The sequence below is a fragment of the Sarcophilus harrisii genome, chromosome 1 (genome assembly GCF_902635505.1).
Source record: "Sarcophilus harrisii chromosome 1, mSarHar1.11, whole genome shotgun sequence".
NCBI lineage: Eukaryota > Metazoa > Chordata > Mammalia > Dasyuromorphia > Dasyuridae > Sarcophilus > Sarcophilus harrisii.
Genome location: NC_045426.1, coordinates 215,841,588 through 215,852,400, shown reverse-complemented (window position 1 = coordinate 215,852,400; position 10,813 = coordinate 215,841,588).

The following is a 10,813-nucleotide window of genomic DNA, read 5'->3' as shown; positions in this document are numbered from 1 at the left end:
AGGGAAGGCTAAAAATGTCTCTTCTGCCTTTTTTTAAGCCACACAACAATACCACTGATACAGCATATAGGGGACAATTCTCCCCACATATTATTAAAAATTAGATATGGGGCAGGTGGTTAATTCCTACTGATATAAAATGCTAAGCATAAAAGAATAACAGTATTCATTAATAGGATGATTAGAATATTAGTATTCAGTAACTTGACTTACATCTATAGTTACAATCATTTGGGAGGCTACTATTTTAAGCCTCATTAGGACATAAGCAGTTGTGCCATATTTTAATTAGATAATTCACATTTCACCTTGGCAACAGGCACTGTCCCATCAAAGAGCTAAGCCTGATCTTTTTTTTCCAGTAGCTTCTCTCTGATGCATCAGGGGTCACATAGCCTGAAGCTGCCTTCTTCCTTGGATGCCTGTCTTTTCCCATCAAGATCTGTCTCTACTTTATCTCTCTACTCTCAATTCCCTTGCTGTCAGCCACTGCCAAGCCAATGGATTCTACTTCTGTTGCTGTAGCCACAGACCTGATGATCTTTTGAAAAGTCACAAGGTTCCCAGAAATCCTGACAAATCCTCCATGGGATATTTGTTCACCTAAGGTCAGGAAAAAATAAATATAGTGAGATGTCTGTGTGCTCATGGACTGCATAAAGTCTGGTGGAGAGATGAGATAGATGTTCCATCCTCCATTCTCAGAAACAACTCAAGAGAAATCTAATGATGGCATCATGTTAATTCATATTCAAATTGGGAATGAAATGGAGAAGGAAATGGCAAACCAGTGTACTATCTTTGCCAGGATATTCTCAAATGGGAGCATGAAGAGTTGGACACAATTGAAATGACTCAACAACAACAACAAATTGGGGATGAAATAAGGCATTCATAAGCCATTGCACAGTAAACAAAGACAGTTTATTTTGTCCTAACTCAACAGGGATACAGAGGGTGGTAACTCAGAAACCTTTCCTTCTTCTAGTTGTTCATATCCATTCCCTACTGAAATTATTTTTGAATTGCTTTGTTTTTATGTGTCTTATTTATATGTAGGGGACTGGCCATGAGGAGCTCAGTTATTGTTATTCACTCATTGCAGTTATGTCTGACTCTTCATGATGCCATTTTGGATTTTCTTGGCAAATGCATTAAAATGGTTTGCCATTCTCCAGTTCATTTTACAGATGAGGAAACTGAAGCCAGCAGATTTAAGTGACTTGTCTAGCATCACATATAGCTAATAAGTGTCTTGCTGACTCCAGTCCCAGTGCTCTAATCATGGTACCACCTAATTGTCCTATGATGCAATTCTCAGTGTGGATCTTAGCTTAACTAATTTCTGGGCATTTGTTCTGAAAGGCCATATTCATGATCAGTTTACAATGTGGCTTTTTGTTTATCTTTCAAAATGGTCCTGGGTATTTTTTTAAAAAACCTTTGATTATTTCATTCTCTGATGATAAGCCAGGAGGACAAGATGTTGTGGACCCCCAGATGAGGGAGGGATCTGGGACTCTCCCTTCCACAGAAAGTACATGAAGCCAAGAGTGCACAATCCTACAATTGATGGAAGAACTAGCTATTATCAACAACAACAGTAATAATGAATCTAAGTTGACAGGCAAATTGAAGTTAATTATAATAAAATTATCAAATGTAAGTGGTAATATTGGAGAAGTCTCCCTGATTTTAAATTCACTATTTGTTTTTTATTTCTTAAGCAAACTATCTATTGTACCCAAGTACTTCTGTTCAGTTTTCCTAACAAAGCATATCTTTAGAGGGTATAGCAGTTTGGAAACTTTTAAATTTCAATTACAATTCAAATTTACTTTCCAATTACTTCAGGAAATTCCCTAAATACTCCCTCTCGAGGAGAATGGCTGCTGCTTCATTTACCATATCAGGAAGATTTTTCAAATGAAAATGACCCTAGGAAGTGCTTAATTAACAATAAATGGCAGAAAAAATTGTTAATAGATAAAATGTTAGAAAATCAGTCTTGAATGTGTCGAGAGAGAATTTTAAATCAAATTCACTTTCTCTCTGTGGTTACCTTCCAGTTTTACTGTATATATCTAGTAGCTACATAGTTGAACTTCTAGCTTAGAATGTGAGTTCCTTGAAGGCAGAGATCATGTTTCCTCTTTCTTTGTATTCTTAAGACACCATACAGTACCTGGCACATTTTTGTTATTGTTGCACAGTCATTCAGTTGTGACTGATTCTTCATGATCTTATTTGAGGTTTTCTTGGCAAAGTTACTGGAGTGATTTGCCATTTCCTTCTTTATCTCATTTTACAGGTGAGGAATTGAGGCAAATAAGACTAAGTGACTTGTTCCAAGGTCTCACAGCTAGTAAGTGTTTGAAGTCAGTTTTAAACTCAGGAAGAGGAGTTTTCTTGACTTCAGGCTTGGCAATCTAGCTACCCCTGTGCCACCAAGCTGTTCCATATTACATATGGGAAGCTTTTAATAAAATGCTTGTTGATTGGCTGACTAACCAAAGTTCATCCTTTGTTTTAGTTAATCCTAACAAAGACATACATATTGTATGGTATATTAACAAATTCACAAGACAGAATTGTTGGTGTATACTTTTATTTCATTTCTTTTATTGCTTCATCCTCCAAAGGAAGATGAATTTCAATGTCCTTCTACCCCCAGCATACATTATTTTCTTTCAGTTTATTCAAACAAAATCTTCTTAGAATGCCAATTTGACCACACCAATTCTTTTCATTGACTTGCTAAATAACTTAAGGAAAAAACAAAGCAAAAGAAAAAACTCCTTTACAGTGTTATTGAAAGCTCTTATTCCTCTTCACTGACAACTGGAACCATGTTAATTTACTTGCTATTACCTGAACTTGCTATTGCACCTTTCACCTTTGTGTCTTTGTCCCCCATGCCTATAATGCACTTGTTTCTCCTCACTGCTTCTTGTGTTTCCCAATTCTTTTAAAACTCAGGTCATGTGACACTTCCTATGGGAAGCTTTGTTTCCTTCAAATTATAAAATTTATACATTATATTTCTTCTTTGCTTTAAATTCTTTGGGGAATGACAATTTTTTAAATTTAATTTCTATATACCCAGGATATTTCTAGCATTTTCTTTGCACTTAGTAGGTACTGAATGAATGCTACTGGATTGGATAACATTTTTCTTTTTCTCTAAAAGCAGGTGCAGCTTTCCTCATAGTTTATTTCAAAACTTCAATTTCAGTCTATGTGCAACAATCCAAAGAATTTTTTAAAAAATTCTTATATTTCTGAATTTAGTATTCTATGTTAGATACAAGCAGAAATATACTTCACTAATATGTATCTACCATTACACAGATGGGACTCTTGTGTTCTATCAATATGCCTTTAATGATTTAATTTAATCTCTACGTTATTAACCATTTTCCTTTTGACCAGATTTGTCATTTCACTGGCACATGGAAATGGTAGCCTCTCCCAAAGCAGATAGACAACTGATTTGAACCTTATAAACCTAGAGAGTTGACTGGGGCACTGAAGAAATGAAATGACTTGCCCAGATCTCATATCAGAAGGAGGAAGGGAAGGAGAAGTTAATTAGTGTTTATAAAGATCCCACTATGTACCAATCACAACATAACAACTCTGAGAGACAGAGGCTATTACAATCATCATTTTACAGTTTGAGGGAACTGAGACAAAGAGAGGATCATGGAGGTAGGGTCATAGAAGTAGTAGTAGTAATAGTGACAATATTGTGATATTAATCACAATTAATAGTGATAATAAGCACCTACTATGTGCTAAATTGTGCTAAACCCTTTATAAACATTATTTTATTTGATCATCTTAGCACCTCTAGGAGGTAGTGTTATTATTAGCCCATTTTATAGTTGAAAAAACTGGGGTTAAGTGACTTGCCCCAAGAATCACACCGATTTCAGTTTCCTGACCTGAGACCCAGCATTCCATTCATTGCATCACCAGCTATTTCTGAAAGTATGTCTTATTGACTTCATAGTTGCCTCTCCACTATCAAACTGTCTCTCCTTACTTTGCTATTTAAACCCTTTCACAGTGTGGTTCACAAACTTATAATATACATTTCCCCTTCCTGTATTCTACTTCTAGCACAACTAGTCTTCTTCATAATTAGAATCAAATAAAAATTCAATTTCTCTTCCCTTATAATTTGCAATAAATGAAATTATGCTCTTAAAGAAATGCAAATAAATGCCACTTATTGCAGAACAAATTTAGCTAGCATAACGACTGCTAACATTTCTTGATTTCTTGGATGGAAAGAAATTCTTCACACAGTTTTTTTTCTGGTCCCCCAGTTTTTCTTTTTCTTCTTTTTAAAAGAATACAATGTTTTAATTTTCCCTAATTATATGTTAAAACAAATTTTCAACCTTTTTTTAAGTTTTGAATTTCAAATTCTATCCTACCCTCTCCCTGAGATGGTAAGCAATAAGCTATATGTTATACATGTGTAATCATATAAAACATTTCTACATTAGTCATTTTGTACAAGAAGAATTAAATTAAAAAAAAGAAGAAAAGAAAGTGAAAAATATGCTTCAGTCTGTATTTGTACATTATCTGTTCTTTCTCTGGGAGTGAATAATATGCTTCATCAATCCTTTGGGATTGTCTTGAATCATTGTATTGCTAAGAATAGCCAAGTCATTCATAGATGATATTCATAGTATGATGATGCAATATTGTTGTTACTATGTACAACATTGTCCTGGTTTTTCATTTTGCATCAGTTCACATAATGTTTTTTCCAGATTTTTCTGGAATCATCTTGCTTATCATTTCTTAAAAAAAACAACCCACTAATATTCCATCACAAAAGAGGAAGCACTATTGTTTTTGATAAAATAATAGTTTTTTTTACAGTTATCTTGACAGTGATAAATCTTCTCCTTTCCTAAAAAATCTGTTTGTTGCCCTAATTTTATCTTTAATATTTTTGGTGTAACTTACTTGGGTCTCTCATTAAAGTTTTGGTCAGTTGCAGCAATTTAATTACATTTATAAAACTTCCTTATGAAATAGTGATTGTCTACTTGGATGTCTCTTCCTTTGTTCACATCATTAGCTTGCTAAGTCAGATTAGAATTAATTGAGTGCCATACTACATCACTTTTATTCTTTCTTCTAATATGGCATACATTTTAATATTAGCTCTATTGAGTTGGTAATCTTGATCAGGCATCAACAAACTGCAGACTGAGACCAAATTCAACCTGCTGCCTATTTTATTTTGAAAGCCCATAAAATAAGATTTTTTTTGTTTCAAATTTTTAACTGCAAATTAAAAAGCATAGCAATGTAACTAACATAGAAAAAAATTCAACTATTTTTAGCTTTTAGGTCATCCCAAAATAATTAGTGAGCCAGATTTGGTACCAGCCATATTTGTCAACCTGGACTAACTTAATTGTCTTTACTGTTGATACAGAAATGACCTCTACCTTAGAAATCAGTCATTTTTTTTATAGTAAAGATTTTTGTTATGCCATTCAGTATGCAGCAGGTCTAGAACCACTTGGGAATGATGGTAAGTGTAAAGAGAAGGTTACATCAGTCTCAGAGGCAAAAGCGTAAAGGTTTGTGTTTGCTTATAATAACATCCATAGGAGCCTATTAGGAACATTAACCAAGTTGAAATAGAGGTCAGTACTTTTGCCTATGGAATACTTCTTCATTCCCAAGGAGTAGAGCTTTTACCTCAATGAGAAAATTTAATACAATATTCACAGACTATCAGAGTTGAACAGGACCTCAGAATCTGTTCTACAGATGAGCAAGTCTCCCTGCTATGACAAACCTGACAATTGGACATCCAGCCAGTGATTGAATGATACCAGTGAGTGGGAAGATATACTACCTCCAGAAACAGTCCTTTTCTATGAGATTCAAATTGCTATAAAGTTGTTTCTTATCTTCAGCCTAATTCTCTTTTTTTGTCCATTGCCCTTAGTTCCATTTTCCAAGGCAGAACCACTGTGAATAATAGAACTCCCATTGTGGATTTATATATCTAGTTGCAAGGCCATGGGGAGGGGGGGTTATCAGGGAATGGGGACCTATTTCTGCAAAAATAGATGAGTCTAGAATTTATAATAGAGCAACTTCAGCAATTCTGTGTGTGTGTTGCTGAAAGATTCATTTTTGAAATACCAAACTAAGATCAATACAGAGTTGCATATTTTTTTCAATAATGTAAAATTTAGTCAAATAAAGATGTAAAAAAATAATATTAACAGTATTACCATGATCAAGGATGTATGACAGTTGAGTTGTGAGAGCAAAAAAACCAAGATAGATTTCTAATAGCCTTAAGGAGGACATCAGCCTCTCTCCTACTATGAGTCTGACTTTGAGAAGCATAGAAAACAAGGAGAACACAAACTTGCAGTCTGATATTCCTATATTTGCAGTTCTCCTCTTCCTCTTCCTCCTCTTCCTCCTCCTCCTTCTCCTCCTCCTCCTCCTCCTCCTCTTTTTCTCATTTTCTACCTTTTCTCCTTCACTTTCTTCCTCCTTTGATGTTTTTCCTCTTCTTCTTCCTCCTCCTTTTCTCCTTCTCTTGTTCCTTTTCCTCCTCTTCCTCCTTTTCCTCCTCCTCCTTATCTTAGTTACATAGCTGATAATGTAAAAATATTTGAGCAAAGGAATCAGGTGAGGCATAATCCTTCTATTTGGGAGTACAGTTTTCCTAAGTGCTCTTCCCAGGGTGATTGGTAATCATAATTATATTCCAAAGGCCTGGGTTGTGATGGCTCTGTCAAAAAGCACTTTGTCCTTGACAGCACCATATAAGTCCTTCTGCATCTTCTCAGGTGTGCCCCTGTCAGTGACAATGGGATCCTGATGCTCAGAAACCTTATTATTCATAAAAGTAACTCAGGGGCCTCTTTCTTTCTTTCTTTTTAAAGAAAGAATGACATTTTACTATTTAAGGTTTGGGACATTAAAATTATGGCAGAATGGTCTGTTTAATAATTTAGAAGCACTTTTAGCATTAATTGAATTTTTTATTGTATACTTGGTTACTTCAGAGATAGGTAGTGTATAGATTTCTGATATCTCCTGCAATATTCTTATTCATCATTTCCAAATTTAACATTGCAGGTGCTGACCAAAGTCCAACTTCTCCCTGTAATTCCCTTAGTATCTGAAAAACTGCAAATCTCTTTCCCTTTTTGTTTTGCCCAGTTTGCAAATCAAATGTTCATTATTGAGAAAATCTAAATAAAGTCAGACTTTCTTGAATCTGTGATCCAGAACCATGCTCAATCCTGAACTTTTTACCAAAGGAACTATTAGGTGAAGGCATTGTGTCAAGGAAACAAAGGATACAAAGGGTTTTGGAAAAAGGTTCAGAAATTATTTTCATGATTTACATCGTGATTTGTTCTATTTTCCCCATGTACCTAGTATATGTATATATATATATATATACATATATATATATGTATATATATACATACATCAGTGTGTATATATGTGTAGAAGTGTGTGTAGACATAGATACAGATTACATACACTCTCAAATACTTATTTATGTATTATATATGTGTATGCATATTCATATACAGAGAGAAAAAGAGAGGCAGAGACAGAGAGACAAAGAAAGAGAGTCAAGGGGAAAGTGCAGGAAGAAGAGGAGAGGGAAAGGGACAAACAGATAGACACACAGACAGAAAAACAAGATGAAGCAGGAGAGAAACAGGGACAGAGACAGAAATAGAGACAGACAGGACAGGGAGACAAGGGGGAAGGGGAGGGAAAAAGGAAAGAGAAAGAGAGAGACAGAGAAAAACACACAGAGAGACAGAGAGAAAGAGACAGACAGAGATAGACAGAGACAGATGGAACCAGGGAGACAAGGAGGAAGGAGAGGGGAAAAGAAGGAGAGAGAGAGAGAGAGAGAGAAAGAGGGGAGAGAGAGAGACAGAGAGAAAAAGAGACAGAGACACAGAGAGAGACAGAAAGACAGAGAGAGACAAGACAGAGACAAAGAAACAGAGACAGACACACACACACACACAGAGATAGAGATTCAAAACTAATACCAGGTAATCTTGAGTAAGGAGAAGGAATACACTAGCAGGTGTGGAGATAAAGGAAGGCTCCATGTTCTAGAAGTGGTCCTTAAGAAGAGCGGAGTATAGGAGGGTGGTAGTCGAGAATGGGTGAGTTATGGTTAGAAGGGAGAATGAATATATTGGGCAAATGAGGTGAAAATGAGAATGAGTATATTACAGAAAAAAATATATGATTAAAGGAAAGTGGGTGGATAAATTCAGTATCTTTAGAGATTCAGTCTGTAGTTCATATAAACCCCAAGCCAGCAAAAACAAACTGAAGGAATTTCTGTCAGTATGTTAATACAATGGCTGAGCTGGCCAAAAGATTAAATATATAAAAAATTTTAAATATTCTTACAGTTAACTGTAAATTGCCTTCCTCTAACATATGTATACAGGGTATCCCAAAAACCTTAGTGCAATTTTAACCTTTAAAAGTTTAAAACTGTACTAGGACTTTTGGAACCACCTACATCAATACTTTGTATAATATTATAGAAATAAACATATCACTCTATATAGTATCCTTTTCTGATAGAAAATATTCAATACTTTTCTTCTACTGCCATTTTTTCTATTGCTTTTGAGAATCCAGTTTTCTGCAGTCTTTTTTGTTGATAGCTTGAGGACTAAGTTGTTCAATAACTGTATTGATTTGCTTTGGTGATGTTTTACATGACCTGAGATCATCCAACATTGAATAATGTTCATTTTCTGCATGAGCTAGCTGAACTGCCCAGTTAGCTTCATTAATTGCATTATTTACCTGTTGAAGAATTTCTTGCTCTGGTGCATTTTGGACACCAATTTCCAAATGCTTTTGCAGCTAAAACCCACAGACCAGATTTGCCTATTTATATGTGACATTGACTGTCCTTTCCTTGAGAATTAATTCATACCAACCATTGAAGAAGTGGATGAAACCTATTGTCATATGTCTAAGAAAGCGAACTTTCTTTCACTTTATCATGAGAGATACCATTTGAATGACCCAATGCTATTTCCACTGCTGAAAATGTTGGGGGTTTAAATAATATTTCTTTTGAATTTGACATCAGTGGAAAGTATTACCTTCTTTATATTCAACTTATTATATTTAACCCTATGTTCTATTCCATCAAGATATTGACATTGTCATCCACTGTGCCATCTATCTCTTCTAGCTTTGTGTCAAATAAACATTTGATAAGTGTACTATATCTTTATTAAAGTCATTGATAAAAACATTAAATATAAAGAAACCAAACACAGATCTCTGGATTACTTCACTTGAAATCTCCAGCTACATTGATATTGAACTATTAACAACTACTCTTTGATCTTTGATTCGAACCAAACAATTTTTGATTCACCTCTGGTATATTATGGGATAATTTGAAGGAATGAATGAATGAATGAGTGAATGAATGAAGGAATGAAAAAAAATTTTAATGAATAATTACTATATGCCAAGTATTGTGCTAAGAACTGGGGATACATAGAAAAGTGAGTAGTTCATATGAAAAGGTGTTCCAAATCATTGATCAGAGAAATACAATTTAAGACAACTCTGAGATATCACTACACAACTGTCAAATTGGCTAAGATGCCAGGAAAAGATAATGATGAATGTTGGAGGGGATGTGGAAAAACTGGCACACTGATACATTGTTGGTGGAACTGTGATTGGATCCAACCATTCCAAAGAGCAATTTGGAACTATGCTCAAAAAGTTATCAAACTGTGCATAGCTTTTGACCCAGCAGTGTTTCTGCTGGAATTATATCCCAAAGAGATATTAAAGAAGGGAAAGGGACCTATATGTGCAAAAATGTTTGTGGTAGGCCTTTTGTAGTGGCTAGAAACTGGAAATTGAATGGATGCCCATCAATTGGAGAATGGTTGGGTAAATTGTGGTATATGAATATTATGGAATATTATTGTTTTGTAAGAAATGACCAGCAGGATGAATACAGAGAGACTTGGAGAGACTTACATGAACTGATGCTGAGTGAAATGAGCAGGACCAGGAGATAATTATATACTTCAACAATAATACTATATGAGGGTCAGTTCTGAAGGAAGTGGCTATCTTCAGCAATGAGAGGATCCAATTCAGTTCCAATTGATCAGTGATGAACAGAACCAGCTACACCCAATGAAAGAACACGGGGAAATGAGGGTAGACTGCTTGCATTTTTGTTTTTCTTCCCAGGTCATTGTTACCTTTCTAAATCCAATTTTTCTTGTGCAACAAAAGAACTGTATAAATATGTACACATATATTGTATTTAAGATATACTTTAACATGTTTAACATCTATGAGACTGCCTGCCATTTAGGGGAAGGGGTGGAGGGAAGGAAGGGAAAAGTTGGGACAGAAGTGATTGCAAGGGTCAGTGTTGAAAAATTACCCATGCATATGTTCTGTCAATAAAAAGCTATAATAAAAAAGAAAAGTGAGTAGTGTCCCTACTCAAATGTTAATATTTGCAAAGCACTTAGCATAATTCCTGGCACATTGTGGGACTTAATACTTATGCTTTTCCTTTTTCTCTAGAGGAAATCATATTCTAAATGGGGGAGACCACACATATAGGGGAATTCAGCTTCAGAGAAAATGGAAAAATCCAAGTATCTTTATGATATAATTTCAGACTGGAGAAAAAAGTCTAGGAGCCTTTAGAATACATCAGCAGATAGATAGTAATGACCAGGGCTCTGAAGGGCAT